Source organism: Fukomys damarensis, unplaced genomic scaffold (assembly GCF_012274545.1).
Source record: "Fukomys damarensis isolate Sample0158 unplaced genomic scaffold, DMR_v1.0_HiC HiC_scaffold_34, whole genome shotgun sequence".
Taxonomy (NCBI): Eukaryota; Metazoa; Chordata; class Mammalia; order Rodentia; family Bathyergidae; genus Fukomys; species Fukomys damarensis.
In genome coordinates, this window is record NW_022900946.1 from 17,334,840 (window position 1) to 17,356,872 (window position 22,033).

Sequence of the window (22,033 nt, forward strand, 5' to 3'; positions counted from 1 at the left end):
TTGTTTTTTTTTTTTTTTGGCCTAAGCATAATGAAATACCAGTGGCCAGTTTGAAGCTTGAGATCAACTGAGCTGATTGGTGAGTTTTTTAAAGAATATTTTTATTGCACTAAAAACGTAACAGAGAAGTTATAACCTTAACCATAAAGGGATACTTCAGTTGTGTAAGGTCACATCACTGTGCAACAGATTCCCCAAATTTTCTCATCTTGTGAATCTGAAACTCAGTTTCCATTACAGCACTGCTCCCCGTTGCCCCTCCTCTAAATCGCTGGTGACCACTATTCTGCTTTCTGCTTTTATGAACTGGACTACTTTTAGATATCTCATACAAGGAAAGTCATCTGGTATTAGTCATGTTGTATCTTATTTCACTTAGAGTAACATGCTCAAAATTCATCCACATGGTATGTGTCAGAATTTTCCTCCTTTTTAAGGCCAAATAATACAGTATTCTGTTTTGTTGAAAAGATCGTTTTGTTTATCCATACACTGGGGGTTGTTTCCATTGCTATCAGTGTGAATTCTGGTTTACATTTTAAATTTGGCTATTGTGAGGATAATGGGTTGGGACAAGGTAATGGTGATCCTGAGGCATCTAGTTAGGAAGGTCAAGGGGCAGTGATAAGAACAATAAGTTGGATAAGTGTATTAGTCAGCTGATCACCTCCGGGACCACGTATGTGACATATAAGTTAAAGGTGGAAGAGTTTAATCCACGGTTGGCTGGTTCCGAGGAAGAAATATCACATCAGAAGGACATAGCGGAGCAAAGCTGCTTAGTTCATGGAGGCCAGGAAGCAGAGTGGAGAACAGTGCCAGAGAGGGAGGGGCCAGGGACCATACACTGGTATCAACATCACTCCATGCCTGCATGATCCCCCAGACAAATCCAGAAGCACACTTTACTAACCCCCAGGCAGCTCTCAAACCAATTACGATGACAACTAAGCTTCAGGGTAACATGAAGTGTACAGCAGTGCATACGGCAGATATGGTGGCCATGGGTGTACCTTGGAGGTCGAGTCTGAATGATACAGCACCAGGCAGAGAAGATAAAGGAAAAGCAGCACTCAGGCCTGAGGTCCGTAAGACAGGGAGCTCAGGGTCCAACATCTGGTCAGCCATCCACAAAGGCTGGGTACTGCATTGTTATCTTAATCCTGTCATTAACTGTTATTTAGATGAGCAAATGTAATGGGTCAGGTGAGTCTACAACGGGCCTATGGATATCATAAGTGTATAATGAGCTTCCACTTATCCCTGACAACTCTTTGTTAGTGTTGCTGAAATCTCAGTTCACTCATTACCATGACGGTAGAAGCTGTTTCTTGTGTTCTCTCAACTGTGTTCAATTCACGCTGATTCTGGCCTTACGCAGGCTGTCTACATGCAGTACCTCCTGTGCAACAATTTGGGTCTGAAGACTTGCCTGTTCCTGCCAATCCCCTCTCTCTGAAATTATATTTAATCACACCCACTCTTCCCTCCATCCTCTCTGCTCCTCTAGGGTCTTCCTTTCTCCCAGGGCAGCTGCCTTATTTCCCCATCTCAGAACACTTGCTTGTGCTGTCCCCTGCTGTGGTCTGGAAGGCTCTTTCTTGCCACTACCGCCTCATGTTAAGTTAATTGGTCTCTTCCCTTCCACCCTCAGGTCAGCATCACTTTCTTAGCAAAGCACACCTTGATGTGTTCAAGTTTAGATGATTTCCTTTGCTAACTGCTTTCCTGGCATCAGAAATCTTTTTTAGGACACTTCTCTGAAATCATGCTTACAGTTGCATTCTCAAATTCCACACTCAGGGATCTAAACAACGATGGATTGCAAATGTCAAGAGAAGAAACTGCCTATACTGAACATATACAGACTCTTTTGGTCATTATTCCCCACACAATACAATGGACCCACTATTTCCATAACATTTACACTGGTAGCATTTACACTGCACTAAGTATTGTAAGTAATCTAGAGATGACTGAAGTCTGCAGGAGGATATGTACAGGTTCTCTGAGTACTACACCGTTCTATAAAATGGGCTTGAGCATCCGTAGAGTTTGGTATCCGGGGTGGTGCTGACACTAGACTCCATGGATACGAAGGAAAGACTGTCTAGGTTTGCCACAGTAACTACATGAATTGTTTTTCACCTAACCTCCTATCCAAACACCTTGAGAAGTACTTTGCTGTATATTCCTGGGTAATATCTTCCCTGTCCTTTTGCGCATCATTTAACACTGGCACAGAACAATCCTGAACACCAAACAGGACCTCACTACCTGCAAAATAAATGAAGAGGTGAATTACCAGAACCATCTGCTCCCAGAAATGCTCAGGCTAGACATGAATTCCCTTCACTAAACTCCTATTGAGCTTGCAGTCAGTGCTATAAACTATTTTCACGCACCTGTCTAAAATGTTCCCTATTCACGTGAAGGGGTGGGGTTCTCGAGGCTCACACAAATGCCTTATGAATTTCCCATCACCTCATCTCTCTTCCAACACATTCCAGTGCTCCCCAGTCTCTGGCTAAGACCAGAGGGAAGTGCTTGTTTGAAAACTTCACTAAGGAAGACCTAACAGTTTCTACACTGGTGTCATCAGGATTTCTAAAATTTGCATTCTCCTAGATCTGATAGAGGCATTTCATTTCCAAGTACTATTTTCTTCTTGTTAGGTAAATAAAAAGTCCTTCCCAAAAGCTATTTTTACTAACCATAAATATGTGTATTTTCAGATTCTTTAATAAACAAAGCTCAATGGAGTTATGCATGTCAGTGAAGATGAATGTCTACAAGCTCTACATTTCTGCTACTGAGTGTGACATACTGAAAGTGACAACTATATAAAAGTGATTGACAATCACAAGCTTAAAGGAAAACTTCAAATACATCCACTGGCCAAGAAAATGCAAAACTAGGGCAGAATCCCCAAGTCTGGGGAAGAGAAAAACAACCACCGTAGACTTTTTTTTTTTTTAAATATAACTGCCAATTTGGCATTCTTTGTTGTTTCTATAGAATAAAGATCACAAGTACACAATTCAATGGATGTATGTGGGCTTTTCAAAAAACCAACAAGGCTACGGGAGGGCTCATGCTTGTGACTGTCCATGTTGGCCTATCTATCCACCCATCTAAAGAGGAAAATAGGACTTAGTGCTGGAGATCAGCGAATTGAGGCTTACTTAGCCTTCTCTGGGAGCACAAAGGAGAAAGGCTGTACTCAGGGATGATTGCATATTGTAGAGTCTAGGAAAAACTTAAGACAGCTGAGGTTAAGTTGTTTACCAGAGTATGTACTAATGGACATTGGAAAGCAGGTGAATCTTATGCTGCTTTGATTGCTTGTGCCCTCGTTTGGGTAAAAAAAGGCAAGACACAGCCAGACACAGTGGGCTCCTCTGCCTACGAAGAGGCAAGAACTCCCTGGCTGCCCGCATGTTAAACTGATTTTGTGTCTCTTTCTCATACATCCTCATTCATCCCTGGGTCAAGGAGAACAAGTAGCTTGTCTAGGTCCTAGAACAAGGCCAGCCAAACCAGTGTCCTGATGTAGGGTTGGCTACAAGTAAGAATATTTGAAAAGTGGTTCTACTGGCCTGTACTTGGAGCACTTTGTGATTTCAAGTGCCATTTAGTTTCTCACAGAGAAAGGGACTAAACAGCACTTCTCACTGTTTCACTGCCCTCAATACCTGTATCCATATGCCAGGGGAAGCATGAACCAGCACAGGCAGAATCAGAAAAGCAAACGCATTAGATTCCAAATGATCTCTGAAATAAACTGGCTGATGTTTAAGGGCAGGGGAATGTAAAGCTGAAGCTGGATGCACCAGTGCTCTCAATCCAAAGCAAATGGATTCCCAACAGGAGGGCTGTGAGGATGCTCAGCATCAGACACACTTGTCAGCACACCACTGGTGCAGGCTCTATCGTGCAGGCTGGCAGAGCTCCCTGGAGATCTGTAGGGTCTTATCTTGGGGATGCACTGTGTCACTAGGGGCATATGACTACCTTACCCCTGGGCTGCCGTTCCACTAAAGGAAGAAAAACAAAGCAAATTATTAGCACCAGTGCTTAAGGACAGCAAGATAAGAAGAAGGGATGCATAGCTACAAGCAAAGGGAAGTCTGCTCTTCTGAAGAGAGAGACTACGTACAGCGTTGGATTCCACCACCACCTATGACTTTAAAAAGATCTTGCTCAAGGAAAGCCCTTGTCATAGGGTACCTATGCCTTCACTGTATGTTTTATCTCAACGAAAGCCGTGGTGATTGCAAGCCACGGCCACAAGTTTGTCCCATCCCTACTGCACTGCACATTTTCAACGTGTCTGCAGCTCCCCACTTCACTATATGAGGCCTACTAGATATTAACAAATGTAATGCAAGCAGTGGCTGGAAAGTGCTCAGGAGTTAGAAATTGCCTGTAGCTGCACTTGAAACTCTGAAACTAAAGCTACTATTCAAGCCTGAGCCAGCCCACTAAAGAGATCACAGAGTAGAAAACTGAGGGGCCTCAGCAAATCACCAGCCATCGGAGAAGAGACATGGAAGGCAATCCAGCTGGAGTAGCATAAGTAAACCCAGGGGAAGCTAGCAAAACTGCTGCCTCTCTGAGCCTAAACTTCTGATCCAGAAAACTGGGAGATGATAAATGAGTTTGTTTTGAATGACACCATATTTGAATTGTTTGTTATGCAGCCAAAGCTAACTAGTACAGCAGCAAATATTTTATGAACCTCTCGGTTTCCCCAGTGTCTTTCATCACATGTAGTTTAGATAAATAGAGAAGAGATGTACAGACTATTCTTAAAATGTATTTTTATATTCTCTTATTGGAAAAAGAAATGAATACCCATGGCAGAGAAATCAGCAAATGCCAAATGGCATACGACAAATTGCTAAGTGCTCCTGCCATGAATTCTCTGCATCCTTTCTCTGGTCTTTTCAGAATATATCGATGCAACCGTATTTATAAATATTTATATGAAAATACTTCTGTATATGTACTGCACTAAGCCTTTGTTTCTCCCACTGTTTATATATACATTAATATCTCTGTTGTGTTAATATTTTCATCTTTCCATAATGGCCTATTTACACCTACCTTGTCCTTGTTCGTGTGATTGTATTTTATAGCTGTGCACAAGTTGTAACAGAGGTTTGCCATAAAACAGGCATAATCCCAGTTAGCTTTTGGACTGAATCCAGAACAAGCTTGGATGGAATAAGAGACCAAGAAATATCATTCATCAGCGTCGAATGGTAACCCACTATAGATGAGCCACCAGGATCCATGCCACCCTAGCAGAGACAAGCCCTATATGAGGGTCAGGTGTCAGTGAGAAAAATCAGTTAAAATTGGAAAAGCTCCTTATACATAGACCTTCCCACACCATCTGCCAATGTACCCTCTCTCTCTCCCACCCTGCCTGCCCTATCTCAAATAGCTAATGGAGACTAAGCACCTCCTATAAGTGAGGCACTAAGGCCATAAATGTACAATCCCCTGAAATCCGTAGAAGAACCTTCTGAGATGGGTTCCATCTATGTTAAACAGGAGCTACCTGAGACCAAAAGGCTGATATGTTCCAGGACCTCAGTGGTGGAGTCAAAACTGGAGCTCCCATCTCCACCACTGGCAGGGCTTCCTGGGCTTTCCCCCAGTACCTGAGGGGGCTGAGGTGACCATCCTTGAAGACGACATGCCAGGAAGTACAAAGGTTCTAACGTCAACTTTTTCTAGGGCTACAGTCATCAGAGCTGATGGGAGTACCCACAGGTGGACCTGCGTGGTGTCCCTGAGTTAGAAACATCTGCCAGAGCCATGCTTTCTCCATACACTTTCACTACCTAAGGTCCTTACCTGAAGGACAAATGAGGTAATTTTTCAACTCCACTTATAGAATATTCTGTTAGGGAAGGTAATGGCCCAACTTGTTTGCAGGAAACTAGGGAATGAAGCTTCAGCCCTATACACTCCCAGGCAGACATTCAAAGTCAAGGACTCACTTTTCCTCAGCTAGAATGAAAACTCGACTGGAGCAGCAGTCTCATCTGTCTTGCTCACACTGTCCCCTTGGCATTTGGCAAGGAGCTCTAGCAAGTGCTGAATGAATCAGTGAGTAAGTGAACCCAGAAGAGAAGACAAGTCCTAAGAGGGGTGTGAAAATCAAGAAGAATCACTTTCTGTGTTAACAACCAGTCTTAAGGGAAAATGACCCATTTTAGCATCTTAGGAAAGAATACGAAAGGAGGAACCTGGCACCCACTACAAATCCAACAAGTATCTGTAAAATGCATGAATTTTCAGAATAAGATCAGAGGCTTTAATAAAAGGGGCCCCTGTCTAGAAGAATGCAAGACAAAGACACACATCAGGAAGCCCTGCAACTCTGTGAGGAAGGAGACAGGGGTCAGGGTCCAACTAAAGCCAAAGAGTGAGGTCACCTCTGCACCCTCTTTCACAGTGAGCCCAGAAGGCTGCACCACATGCCACCCTGCTGGACCATCTCTAGAAAGAGGAGACTCTACCAGAAAGGGCAGGAAGGAAAGAGAGAGAGCGTGGGAGAATATAGCAGAACCAACCCCAAACATCACAGGATACAGAGTAAAATCATTCCCTGAGGACTGACATAAGAGAGTGTGGCCTTAACATACAAAGTCACCCTTAAGACACCATGACCGATCTGCTGCATACATGTCAACACTGCTTTATAATCCTCGAGAGGAAGAGAGTGATAACACCTTGACATGTGGCTGACATCTTCCAAGACCCCAGCTGGGCACAACACCTCCTCACTCTGTGTACATAGCTCCTGTACGGACAGTCCCTGTGCCTCAACTGCCTCAGTGCTTATTTCTCAGCCACGGCTGGGCACTGCTTTCCTTAAGGAAGAGACTCTGCTCTGTTCACAAGATGATGGAACACCTGTGGCAGGCACTTAATCCTACTTCTGCAAAGGTTGACCCGGGGAGACATTCTTACTGATGGCCAAGTGCCAGAGACTGGAGATGCTGTGCACACCTGGGGTTCACTGCGCTATTGGTGACTTGGTAATATCGTATAAGCATTCACTGAGTATCCTCTTAGGGCACCAAGTGTACATGCGTGTGTACACAAACAAACACCCCTATGTGTGCTTTTCTGCATGAGGTAGAGTGTTATGTATATACAATGATGCAATGTGCTGAAAGCAGATGGTGATCTTCCTGCTGAGGTTTTCTGCCAGTTAGGAAAAGGATGGATGATCCCATCTCTAGAATCGCAGCATGATGAAGAGGTATTTAAGGAGAGCCTGGACAACCCAACAGGTTTTAGAAAACGTGTCAGATGTAGATGTCTTTGAAGACTGGCTCTGTCAACCTGTTCTTAACCAAGGGAAATGACATCAGCTTTAAGCAGTTCACAAAAGGAGAAATAGAATACTGCATTCTTTCGGTGCTGAGGGCCCTCCCGAACAGAGATCTCTGGAAAGCCTGATACTCCCCACACGGTAGCAGGTGAACAGGAGACGAGGGCCTTCTCAAAACAGAACTTGCCAATGTGTTCACCTGACTGCATCCCTTTGCGTGTCCCTTTTGTAATCTGAACAGGTGACAACTTCATTCAGCTGTTAGCAACGAGAGGAGTTATCGATTCCCCAGGAATATCCTAATGCCTGGAGACCAGGACACAGACCATAAATGGAGACTTTCTGATTCCAAGTGAAATTATAGTTTGCCCTATGAGACTGCACAATAAATCAGGGGAAAACTAGCCAACACAGGACTCTGGGGTCACTGAAGTGATGTTGACACATTACAATAATGAGAACTTGAAATACCTCATGCCCTATTGATTTTTAAGCTGAATCATTCCCACTGCAGAAGATTACAAGACTCTGTCTTGGAATGGCTCACACGAGGCGATGCTGATGAAAAATACACCCAATCCAATCAAACTGAAAAGCTTTACTTGTACTTATTACAAATCTAATACCATTGTCCCTGGGTTGGGTGTGATAGGCCCTTAACCTACAATGAAGTAACCATACCACTGCTTTTTCTTTTAATTAAAATGTTTCATACCTTTTCTAAAGATAGCTCTTTGCCGTGCCTATACCATACAAAGTACTTCAAAAGAAATGGGCATAATGGCTGTATTAGTAAATAAAAGGCCATTTCTTTATGCTTTCCTAACTCCAGGGTAGCTTGCAAGTTTCACCCATCATCATCATATCATTTTGAAGAATGGGAAAAATCATGTCTTAAAGAGGAACTTAATTCCTAGTCAATAGAGGAAGATGCATTCCACCAGCACCCAGGCTCTATGGTAAACAAAGAATGCCTGGCTGATCATGCCTTTCTCCCAGCAAAGGGCTCCACAGAGCTGAATAAACACAGTTGTTGAGACCCACTGGTGACATAAGTTAATTACTAACCTGTCACACCATCATAGAATGGTAATAATTTACTTCCACTGTTGCATTAACTGTAAGTCACATTTTTTGCCAATTGTGGGTATTGAGGGGCTAGGCAAGAGGGAGTTGCTGCTTGTTCTATCCCCCACATAGGTTGTGCCAATATTTTAGTTGGGGGTCAGAGGTAAACTGACACCGTTTTTGCTATTCATATTGATCCAGATATAATTCAGACTAGAACTGCCCATGTATCTTGGCTTCAGGAGAAGGAACAAGTAGTCAGGAATAACACTGTCTCCTCAATAGGATTCTGAAAACACCATCCAATTACTCTAGCTATAATTATTGCTTAGACTTACCGGGACTTCATACATTGTAAATATTCAGGCACAATTCAATATGATCACACATTCTTTGAAAACACTCGTGGAGGACCTAATAGGGGCAGGCATTGTGCTAGGAACTAATTTTATATTGTTTACCTGTTCTCTGTCTTCATGAAGTTGATAGCCTATCATCACAATCTAATTATTGAGATGAGCACCTGCAGGCAAAATCCATGGGCTCACAAGGCCCTGATTGCAATACAAACGCGCACATCCGTCTCAGCTGGTTGACTGAAATAAATGCACAGTAGTGAGAAGCAGAGGATTTTCTTTCTTCCAGATACACTGATTGTTTTATCTCTATTATCTCCATCCAGTAATGTCTTGCTCATTTTTACCAATATATATTACTGCTTCTAAACCTCCCTAAATTCCACTATTTTATTATCAGCCTCATACCAGCTGTTTGAATTGTCATCATTTGACATGGACACAGGCCACTCTCAGGCGTCACTAATTTATCTGCTGATGCGCTGGAAAGCAAGTGATTAATTTAAGGTATGTCATCACCATTATTAGCAGGAAATATTTTGAAAATTGGTTAAAAAAAAAAAGGAGGGCTCTGGGGTTGCCCCATATGATCGTGTTCCATAATAGTACTTTAACGATCTAAGCTTCTGATCTTCACACAGGCTTCCTTCTACTAGCCTCCCTCTGGGGTTTCAGATATCACCAACTGCTAACTTTAATCAAAGAGCACTAAAGTAGGCAAGAACTGGAGGATATTTAAAGAAAATCTGCAGAGAATTCCAAGCTTGTCACCACATTGCAACCACCCGCCTGATCTTTAGAGCTAGGTGCCTCAACGAATAGCCCCAAAAGAATACCTGATCTGGGAGGCATTTAAGAAGCTCTTCGGCTTCTCTCAGCCTCAGTTATAAAGTACCCAGGGCAAGCATGCTGGATGTGTACTTGGTTGCCCAGTTGTGCAGTCCCAGTGCCCTCAATATCAGCTGTGTTATCTTGGGGAAATGTTAACCTTCTGCAATACCAAGGCCTCATCTTAAAATGAACATCATGACTACTACTGTCATGTAGGACATCTAGGAGGCTGACATACCCCAATCGGTGTATGTTAGCTGATCTTTTTTTTGGGGGGGTACCGGGGATTGAACTCGGGTCCTTGCACTTCCGAGGCAGACAGCAGACCCACTGAGCTAAATCCCCGGCCCAGTGTTACTCATTCTTGATTTCCAAAGAGTATCAGTGCCTACACTTATAGGAACTTGTATTGCTTTCCAAGCCCATGTGGGCAAGGTGCAACATAGAGCAGCATCAACCCTATATGCCTGTGTCTCGGCAAACACGTACAAGTGGGCAGCCAAAATTTATTCCCATCTGACTACTTCTCTATCGGCAAGGCTGCGACATGGCTGCTAAAAGATATGCACCAAGAAACAGTTCTAGCTGTTTAGCAACACAATCTAGCTACTCCAGAAACATCAATGTCTGGCACAAAACAAGATCTGCTTGTTCACATCAATGACAGAGAGCTAACGGAATCACGTTAGTGAAGGACAATGGATGAAAAAGGAAAAGCTACAAATATTAAGGAATCCCACTATTTCCTTCCACATCCCTGCCACCGCTTTCATCAACCATCTAGTCTACATCTACAGGCTACGAATAAAAATGCATGTGATATGTGTAAATATCCATTTATAAATGCCAATACTCTAAGCCGTGCCTTCTAGGTTCCCCCGGACATCCTCTCTATGACACTCAGCAGCACGTATCTTTCTCGTTAACATTTCACGGAATCATTCCATAAACATACGCGTGTTCCTGTCTTCAGCATTTTGTCCTGTCACTGCAACAGATGGCTTTACGCGGAAGCCTCCAAAAATATTAAATACTTTATAAGCTGAGTGGAAACAGGAAATGCCTTTGGAGAGACGAAAAGCTCAACAGTTAACGTTTTCTAGCCAGTTGGGTTCTGTTAGGAACAGGTGCCTTCAGGATGTACTGCAGAGCAGAAGTGGTCAACATCAGGTCTGCATCTTGACAAAAGCCATGACATAAGGGGAGGGGCTCGGTGTGCCAAACTACAGTTTGGGCCATGCCGAAAGGCAGAACATACCACTATGGAGATCTATGAAATACCCCAGTATGGAACCAAGGGAGGACTGTGAAATCCACTTCTTGGAAATCCAAAGAGCCAGGAGAAGCATCTCTGTGTTGGAGGTATCCATACTAAGCTTTACTACAGAGCAGGGAGACAAGGGACAATGAAGTCAGCTTCTAGCTGACTGTTCTAGCTTCCCAGTTCCATGTATAAGCTCTTGTCAGAGATACTGATGGATGACTCATTCAAAAAGAAAGAGTCCACATAAGCCAACGTAGAAGTTTATGACCAAGAGATTCATGAGCAATGGCAAAGAATGGCATAGTAGCTAAAATCGGGGTCTCGGGCCAGGCTGTTGACCTAGGAGTCACAGTTATCATCGAATGTCAGGCCAGCTGCTCAAAGGCACTGTGTCTCATTCCTCATCCACAGGTGGAGACAGCAGCAGCGCGTGCTTCATGAAGCCATATTGAAGATCGGTGCATTAGCAGGCACAGCAAGCTAGAGACTGGCATATGTAGGGTTATTTTCTATATTTAGTACAGTGTTTATGTAGAAATAAACATTAAGATGCAAGTAAGATTTTCTTTTCTCCTTGGATTGGTTTGTATGCAAATGGCACTGACTCCCAATGGGTAAAACATACTGATATTTTCTATGCTATGCATGAAGCAAAGATGGTCAGAGCTCACTGCTGGGCATTTATTCCAGAGGAGGGAGAAAGGCACAGCGGCACATGCCTATAATTCCAGCTACTCAAGAAGGATCTCCAAGTCCCAGGCCAGTCTAGGCAAGTCACACACACATAAAAAAAAAAAAAAAAAATTAAAAGGGCTGGGGATTATGGTGGCATAAACAAGGGTATGCATGTAGTGCTATAAAATACATGCTATCTTTAATTCATCTGGGAATATATTTAAATGCTACGGCCCAAATCTAATGATGTTTCTGTTTTTATTATTTTTTCGGAACCTCCGTATCGATTCCCACAGTAGTCGTGCCAGCTTATATTCTCACCAATTAATAGACGAGGCTTCCTTATAGGAAGTACCAGAATTTATGGTTTGTGTTCCTGATAAGAGCCCTTCTCATTGGAATTTGCATTGCTCTAAAAATTCAAAATATTGACATTTTTTCATATACATATTGGTCATTTGTACTTCTTTTGAGAGGTGTTTATTCAGTTCATTTGCTCATTTCCTGATTGGGTTGTTTTTCAGGGGGGGAGTTAAGCTGTGAAAGTAGCCTGGATACCTGTTAACAGATGAATGAACAGAAATATGTTATGTATATATTAGAATATTATCCAGCCTTAAAGAAGAATGAAATCATGTCATCAGCAGGAAAAGGGAGAGAAGTGGAAACCATCACGTTAAATCAATAAGCCAGACTCGGAAACCAGAGGGATAGGGGGCAGAATAACAGGAAAGTAGAAAATGGGACTTCTGGAGAGGGGAAAGGTGATTAGAGATGGGAACAGGAAGGAAAGGAGGAGGGGAGTAATGAGGACCAGAATGATCAAGACCTGTTAAATGGCTATATCACTTTCCCCAGAGGAACTACACCACTCTGCATTGTTATAATGCCTGAATTTAAAGGGAGGTGGGTTGGGGATGTACCTTAGGGATGGTTAGGTTCAATTCCCAGTACTGCAAACAATAAATAAAATTTAAAACACTGCTTAAGCCAAATTAAGCTAAAGAATGTGAGTTTTCAATACATTTACATTACAATCAATCTCCTTTGTGGATTTTCTGGCATTAGGAAAAGCAACGCTCATTAAGAATCACCCTGAATCTACTGAAGATACATTGTAAAATTATGTAATTGAAAAATTACTATTACTTCTATTTAATCTTGCATAAATTGCACTGATCATCTCCACCTTTTGTATATTCAGTGGTCACATTGAAAAGAACCAAGCTTTGCCCTGAGAAGTGCACAGGTTCCTGAGGCAATCTGAGCAAGGCCTGCCTTTCTCTGAAGTGTTTTATTATTCTGAGTTGGACCAGCTGAATCTCCCAAGGTATGAAGTTCAGTTCGACATAAAAATATTTTATCTGCCTTTACAGCAAATTGAAAGGCTATATAAAGGGTTTTGTTATTGCAGTGTTTTCATAAATATATAGTAAACATCTTTCACAGTGGGAAATGCAGCACGAAATACAATTTTCATACATAGCCATTCATGTGGCTTGCACAGGAAGATGAAATGACCCAGAGATGAATAAAAAAATAATAGTATACAACTTTTAGCAGCCTTCAGTCCCTGACAGACATGCACAGCTCAAGGATAAGGATCATGATTTTGCAGTACCGCCGATGAATGACAAGTGTCCATAGCACCTAGAAAACCGCTCTTCCTCCACAGCCAAACTATTATAGTTAACATTTAGATTTATCATTTTTAGAAATTACCAACCTTCCACCACCCCTCTCCAGAAAATGTACCGACCCCAAAGCTTAGTCAAAGCATAATTTTAGTGCAAACAAATTTTAGGTTTTACTACATTGTTTTAAATGTCTCTTTAAGTACATTTTCAGAGCAACTGGGGTGCTCAGGTGTAACACAGAAACACTTTGTTGGTGTCTAAACTTATCTGCATCAGCTTTGGTGTGAAAGGAGATGTAAGTTGTTTGCAAAGGGGAAGACCTTTTTTTATTTTTCCAGCAAAGTATTTCTTATTGTCAAGGTAATATGCATTTGCTGAGCATAAAAAGGCATACAAGTATAAGTCTTAGAAGCAAAAGTTCCATTCATCTGTGCTTTTCTTGTCATTCACCATGGATACCTCAAGGATAATCAGTATACACAGTCCCTATGTTACGTGGGGGACTGTTTTTAGTATCTGTGTAAAATATTTGCATGTATTTGTTTTGTTTTCTAATAAAACTTTTCTAACAGAATTCAAAGTTGGGGCTGTTGTTCACTGATAACCTCGGAGACAGTTTCCCATATACAGAAACACACAAAAATCTCCTTGACTTCTTCAAGGCTCCTTGGTACCCTGACCCTCTCATCAGGCATTGACTGTGCTGCCCTTCATTTGTCCTCTGATCATTCTGCTTCAGTTCAACTTGTGTGCAGTAAAGTGTTTGTGTGCAAATGCAAGCAACCACATAAACCCTAGGGGTTGACACATGAGGTCAAAAGGTATACCCTTTTAAAATAAAAATGTCCCAAATGTACCCTACTGAAGAATCTACCATGCCTTATTCCAACAGTGTACGAGATGCCTTGATCAAATGTGCTTTCCAGGATGACTTATGAAATTTGCACATAAACAGATGAAAGTTTTACATAGTTAAACACATATACATAGAACATATTTTCATACACTTGCTATTTATATTTCTCTCAAACTATATTCTTGTTCTCTGCCAATTTCTTTTATCATTAATGAGTTTGCCTGTGTAACCAGTCATCCATCCACCCATCTACCAACTCCCCGTTCATCTGCCCATTCTTCTGCATACTCTGCCAAGAGTTTTAAATGTTATGAGGGTCACAGGAACTTCCTAGGACTAACTCACCTGATCTATGTAGGACGTATCTTTTTTTTTCACCAGTGTTAGGACAACTGCTCCTAAGACACTGAGTCACAAAATGAAGTGAGCTTTCAAGAAGTAACGTTTCATATTTCATTACCAACCCTTCTACTCACCAGCTGTTGATAATCATGTGGGGGAAAAAAAGCACCTCAAGCCTCAGTCTTCTCTTTGAAAAGTGGATCTACATACCCAGAGCACCCACCGCATGGGGCTGCTGGTCATCTTCGGCTCTGTAAGATGTATCCGGAAGGTTACATGGTGAATTGCTCATTGCAAACGCTCCATGGACACCACCAGTGAATGGAAGAATACCAGGTAACCCTATATACTGAGTAGTTAGCCCGAGCATTACAAAAACATTTGGTTTCATTTTTATCAGCAGCACAATTTGAAGCCTGAACCTCTTATAACATTGATATAACCCCCTATATTTTTAACTTCTGGAGTAATTTTGCAATAAGAACTCAAGAGAGATCCATTTTTCCTCTTCCAGGGTAGGAGTCATCTTCATTTCTAAAAGCAGATTTACATTAAGATGTAGAAATGCATTAGAAACCTATTCTGCTGGATATGGATTTAAAATGGCTATTTAAATGCAATTTATCTGCCTTTCTTTCCTTTAGTTGATTAAGATATAGAAGGAAGTTAGATTGTAGTACTGTAGAATAATAAACGGCATGTACAAAACATAACTGGATCGTTTTGGGTATTTGTGGTTTTTTTGCCAGTTATTTGTCCACTGAGCAGCAAATTTTGGTTTCACTGTAAGCCATTTCAAGAACCAACACTTAGATGGAATAGGTATTCCGCAAAAGCCCATTTGATGAACTGTATTAAAAAAGCACATTTGACGATAATGGATCCAACATCAGTCTTTTGACAGTTCTGAAATGGGATTCACTCTTGGCTTTCTTTGTTCAAATATGAGTTCATTGGGCCTGAAATATACGGGAAGAACTGTAATGATTTCCACTTCCAGGCCAGTTCCTGGACAGTCCCTGGGGCTGGGGGAGGGTGGTTTAAGGACCCTTGTGGTCTTACTCCCAGGCCAGAACCAAGCTGCTCAGCAATGGCCCTTCCCTGCCCATGTTAAACAACAACAAGAAAAAAAATTGACTGGCCTCTGGTAAAGCTCAGTTCACGACTTTAGCTTGTGATTAAGCATCTTCCAGTTTTTTGTGACGCATTAAATACTGAGCAGAAATCCACATACCAACACTCCAGTAAAGTACACATTTGGATGGAAAGGCTGAGGGGACGTCTGTAGATCTGTACTTCCTACCACGTGGCATACCCTCAACATGCAAAACTTTTTCTTTAACAGTGTGGACCCATGAATACTCTTGATGAGACATATTTTAAAGTACCAATCATTCCATCCTCTGATTCATTCATTCATCTCAAATTTCTTGAGGCTCCCTACCTTCATCTCGGTGTGCTGGATACTCCATATATACGTGTTTAATTACATACTTACAAGATCTCTTTTTTACTTGCAAAGCAGAATAAAATTGGCACTTCTATTTAAAAATCAACTTAAATTGTTTTTCCTTTCATAGCATTTGCTGCATGCTAAAAATTCAACAGAGAATAAGACAGGCCAGGTCCTTCCCTAAATGAGGGAAGATAAACAAACCCGTGTTAGCAAGAAAAAGCCAGCACTCCATGTGCCCGTGTCCAGTTCACCACTTGGCAGGGTCCACTCTCAGCTCCCTAGAAAATTGAAGAGAAGCAGGAAACCAAGGAGTTAAGTTTCTTGAAGACCTTTAAGAGAAGTCCAGCTGAACAGTTTCTGTTTTCCAACACTACAACCCAGAAATCACGCAACCTGCAAAGTGGAACATTTTGTATTCTGGCTTTCCATGGGTGGCTTCTGTCATTGGGGATGAGCAAGGCAGAAAGAATTCGCAGAGTCTCCTGACCCCAGTGACACACACATTCAGGAATATTTACATAATGAAAAATAAAGCCATCTCTATTATCATTCATGTTCCTTCAAAAATAGTTAAGTCAGGTTTCTTAAACAACCACCCCACAATGCAAGCAAACTGTCTTTTATAAATTGACATGAAGATGTTGCCTGAATAACATTATTTCTGCAGGTGTAAAAACCCAAATCGTTAAAGAGCATGGCAAAGTGGTGAGAGGCACAGACTTTGAAGTTCACCTCCTAGCTTTGGATCTCAGAAGCTGTGTGACCTTGGAAAAATTACTTTATTCATCTCTGGGCCTCTATTGTTACTCTTGTGAAAAAAATATCACAAAAATACCAATGTCCTAGTCCTGTCTTAATAATTAACACTGAAAGAACTTATGTGGTAAGGTGAAACCCCACTTAAGTTTGTATTTAAATAAATCGGCCTACATGCCAAATTATTAAAATAGGAAATAATATCATTTGAATATGGAAGGTGAAGAAAATTTGTATGGGAATATTCTTGCAATTGCTGTTATATGATTTGTTTAGTAATGGTTGGTATATTTCTTTACTATTGGATATCAGTACTATGGAAAGAAATTTTATTTTCTAACACTTGGCAGATGTAACACTTCGTAAACCAGGGAAAAACAGACACTCATATCCCGGTGACCCATGTCATATTTATAAAGAAAAATATTCTAAGGAAGCAACTGCAATAATTTTAAGGTTATATCGTAAGAAAACAGGAAATCTTCTGACTGTACATCATGATCCTAATTCACAGTATCCAATGAAAGAATTTTAGAAGTTTAACAATTAAACTCCCATAACTTATTGACTCTCGGACAATCAAGACATCCATCTATGAGGCATATTATTCCTGACATTGCCTACCATAAAATTTCTCAATCTAGGCACTACTGGCCTTATAGGATAGTTAATTCTTCGTTTAGGGGACAGTGTTTTTCTAGTGTCCCTAGTCTCTACCTGCTTTGTATCAGTGGCAATTCCTGCCCAACTATGACAAGCAAAAATGTCTTCACGATGCTGCCAATTGCTGTCCAGGATGGGGGCATAAAGATTCTCCTGGTTGAGATTCACTAGCCTAGAATATTTGTTAAGTGCTCCGTTTGTGTGTCCTTCTACATTCAGAGTGATAAAAGTCGCTGATATCTTGACGCAGTGGAAGGAGAAAAAGCTGAAAACAAATCACTTTTTCTAATTCCAGAAATCCCTGAACAGTGCACCCCCTTCCCTGAAGCCGGCACAGTGGTACCTACCTTGTAGAGCGGTGGTGAGGACCTGAGAAGACAGGGGGATGCTCCTGACCAATGCCAGATACACAGAGGCAGCCGGCAGTGTCCAGGCAGAATCAGCATCGTGACATTATCATTGTCACTCTTGATGTATCCTCACATTGCCATCCTCCTCCTCCTCCTCCTCATTATAATAAAAATGGAAGGCCTCTACTTACGCGGTCAAATCAATACAATACATTCGACAAATACTTTCATCCCACTAGTAAGCAAGCAACCGATTTCCTCAGAAGTAGAGATTTCAATTAAAGGAAGAAGTACATCAACAGCAGTACCACAAATGCAAGTGCAGTATTATCGTAAAGGGGAAAGGACGGGTTGGCGGAAGCCTCCCTAAGACAGAGCCCTTACCATTCTCTCCCCACAAAGCACACACTGGGCAAAATAACATCTGGTCGTTTTTGGTTTTGATGTTTTTCTATGCTAGATTGGAACTGGGTGTCTGGGGCTAGACAACAAGCTTTTTGGGGTGTGTCTGTGTACCTGATCTTCGTGGAATCAGAAAGAAAAACAGGTTACAAAAGTTAGCCAACTAATACAAAGCTCTGGGGAATCTAATGGGCCACTTTTGACTATCTGTAAGCAAAAGGTCTGTCTTAAGAGTAGCAAGCTTTGGCTAATTACATCAACATTAGCCTAGAAATCTAGGCTTTATTTCTATAGAAATAGAGAAACTTTATTATCATTATTGATACCAGGGATTGAACTCGGGACCTTGAACTTTCAAGGCAGGCAGTAGAACCACTGAGCAAAATCCCGGCCCAAAATAGAGAAAAAATAAACATAATAAAGGAAAAGTAATAAACATGCCCACAACTGCCTACGATATCTCAAGACACTATTTCTTCTATATCTGTATCATCTCTCAAAGCTTCTTCCTGGGCCTTTCATAGGAACAAGCTAGAAGATTATTCGTCATCAATAAATGTTAAGGAAATAACCACTGGTCTTCTCCCTTTTCCTTTAAATGCCATAAAAATAATTTCATGAGAACTTGCAAATACAAAATTGTTCAGAACATCCAACTGATCCTATTTACATTTGCAACAACGAAGTAGTCAGACATCATAAGCAAATGTGAAATGGGGGCGCTCCGTTGCCCTATAGGTTATGCAAGCGCCTAACGAGAAAGAACACTTTGAAATTTTTATGGAACAGGAAAAATTGGAAGCATATTAATCTAGGCAGTGAAATTGGGCTTTTTGTCATTTTTAATTGCTTGAATTCATAACCTAGTTTTGCTGAATCAAAACCGAGTTGCTATAGCTGACATAAGCTGTTTCAGCCTTTTGAGCTCACAGGCAGAAACCTCATAATGTTTCTTATAAACTTTATTTATATTAATAAAAACACCCCCTGAATACTGTTTGGGACATCTGAGCTGCCGAATAATTTAACACATAAGATTTTCAAGCCAAGCAGTCTGTTAAACGCTAACTTATAAAGATTTGTCTCAGTGTCACGGGAGCAAGAGTATAACATGAATACCAAATCTTCAGGACTGCTATTCTTATATATGATCTCATTCAAATAAATTAACATTCATGATTATACAGTCTTCCTTCTTTTATTCGCTTCCGTATACTATTGTTCATAGTACGCATGGATGTTCAAGCAGGCAGGAAAAGGAAAGAAAACAAACACAAGGACAAAAATACATACTTATGAATACATGCAAAGATTCAATACATCACCCCCTAATTTTGTTGATGTATAACCAAATAAGGTCTAAAGTAAAAAAAAAAAAAAAAAAAAAAAAAAAAAAAAAAAAAAAAAACTTTAAGAGCCCATGCTTTTTCCTCCCTATTTTCATGTTTGTCAGAAAACTGACAGGAGATGAAGATTGAAGTCTCATAGGAAAAAATCCTTTGCTTTAATTCCATTAGAATCACTGTCAAAGAACTTACTCCAACTCTCTGTAATACCTTTGATTATCAACATATGTGAAATTAAAAACAAAACAAAACCCAAAATACAATATAAGTTAAAGTTTAATTGATAAAAAAAGATTTATGTTGTTTGATAAATTTTCTTCCTCTTTTAGATCACTTTCCCTTTCTAAGGAAAAGAAACTTTACAACTTTGCTCAAAGCTTAATACAAAGGTTATCAATGTCTGCAGTCAGCACGATGAAATCTATGTTTCTCTGGACATTGTGATGTTTATTTAGCTCAAGATTGGCTTATCCATCTAAGTTTTCTATTATCAAACCAAAGACAATAAGGATATGAACTCTCATTCTTAGTTGCAATATATTGCAACCATAATTTAAAGAAGACGATTGTTGCAAAATGCCCTTTTCCTAAACTCCACTTCATATTTCTGAGGGGAAAAAAAAAAAGAAAATAATGACCTAATCTTTTAAGAACAAAGATGAACACAATCAAACAGGAAAAATAATTAAATTATTTGGCTGTACTTAAGCTAGCTCATAAGTCAATGCTGATATTACTTCTACTAGACCCAAAGAGAGGCAAAGAGAATCCTGACTCTATAAGACAGGTAATAGAGAAAAGATAAGTTTGAGGATGAGGTTACAACAAACTCAAAGATATGCTTAGCTCAATGAAGTTCTAAGACACAAAGAGTGCTTTCTTAAAAATCCATCATTAGGTGATAACAGAAGAAAGAACCAGGTCTTTCAGTGACGTGGCTATACCTTTTTTCATAAAATCTTGGTTAAAACAAAATGACAAAAAAGCTTAAATGTTCACTTTTTATAACCCCAGCACTAAGGGGGCTCGCGTGGCACTAAATCATCCTTATATGCAAGGAAAAATAATAAAAAGTAAAACGTGTTCCAGCTCTTCATCAGTGTGTAAAAAAACCCACATTTGTTTCAACAATTATGTACCAGACAACAGTACCTGAAAAGCTTTCTGTGCTTCTGCATAATAATAAAGACAGGGGCCCGAAGGAAACAGGGAGGGATGAAAAGTAGGGTAGGGAGAAAGCAGGGGGAGATACCCTTCAGTGCTCCCCAACTTTTCCCAGAAAAGCCATTCTCTTCCTAGTTTGCATATGGAGAGAGAGGGGCATGGGGGAGTGAGCAGATGAGAGCTGGAAAATCTCACTTGTCATGTGAAAATCATGGACTCCGCTGTATTCTTCTGAACAGAAGTGGTAAACAGATGTTGCTGACTGACTTCAGTTACTCACTTGAAGAACAGCCTTTTTCAAACTTAATCATAGCAAACCTACAAGGCAAGTGGCTCCCACCTGCCCACAAATACATCTTTACTCGCGTCCTCTGGATTTCGGAGCACATATTTGGGTCAAAAACAGGGAACAGCTTTGGGGAAGATCGGATAGGCTTGAGGCACTTCACCACCCTACTACAGGAAGAGGATTATGCAAGCATTTTTTACTACCTCGGTTATAGGCTGCATTCATTCCCAAGTGACCAAAATCAAAACCATGCAGGGAATAGTCTGTGAGCTATATATGACCATACCAGAAAGTGGCTCTCTCCGTACACGATAGAACATTTTACACAGATGGTATTGCCAACAAAACTTTTGGATTTAGAAATTCCCTTGGTTCCCTCTTAAGCAGGAAAAGGAAAAACACAGCTCTTTAAAGAAAGAAACAAAACCCACAATTTCACCTAAGCCGGAAATAAAGGCTCGAGGGACGCGAAGAGGCAAGGCTGTAATTGGTCCTCCTAGGCTGATGAATGTTGTTTTCAGCACTTTGTATGTATTTTTTAAATGCTTGACAGCTGATCCTATCACTTTAGAACTCAAATCACATATTCTTTATTTGATACCTTTAGAAGGGCAATTCCTGTTCCATTTAATAACATGATCCGGAGCTGATTGCTGAAGTCAAAGCTTCCATTTAATATTGTCAATTTAATCTCTCTTCCATGGGAATTCAGAAAAGCAAGGAGAAAGAGCGCCCCAGCGTACGGAGCCCGGTAGACATGTTTACACGGTCATACAATCCATATGCACGCGCGCACACAAGCACACACACACACGCGCGCGCGCACACACACACACGCCCCGCAGGAACGTGAGTGTGCCAACTTTCCAAACACACGACCCATCTGGCCGCTCATTCCATAAATCTCTCCGTTCCAGAACCGCGTATCCTTTTCGCAGAGCCATCGCTAGCCCGTTGGGACTTTCACCTCGGTTCTTAATAAACGCTTATTCATCTCTGAGAATAAAGTTAAACTGAGCCAATGAACATCAGCGATGAAGTTGCCCACTAACTTCCAGTCGGTGAAGGAAATCGATTCCCCTCGGGGCTCCCGGTCCCTCCCGGGCACGCGGGACCCCCGGGAGCCCCAGGACTGGGCTGACTTACCTCGTCCCGCTCACGCGCTGCCAAGGCGGCTGCCACCTTCCATCGCCGCCGGTTTCCGGATCACATCCACGACCG

The 22,033-nt window shown here is 41.2% G+C and overlaps 1 protein-coding gene across 4 annotated transcripts in view; it reads right to left on the reverse strand.

Moving 5' to 3' along the window:
- The window catches only part of Rbfox1 (RNA binding fox-1 homolog 1), a 1,859,632-nt gene that overhangs the window by 1,004,849 nt on the left and 832,750 nt on the right, over positions 1-22,033 (reverse strand). Inside the window, exon 1 of one of the 4 annotated variants that reach the window (XM_010644153.2) lies at positions 21,959-22,015. The exons of the other annotated variants lie outside the window; for them this stretch is intronic. The gene's annotated coding sequence lies outside the window, so the exon portion shown is untranslated. Of the gene's footprint in view, positions 1-21,958; positions 22,016-22,033 lie in introns of those variants that run through there. 4 annotated transcript variants of the gene reach the window in all.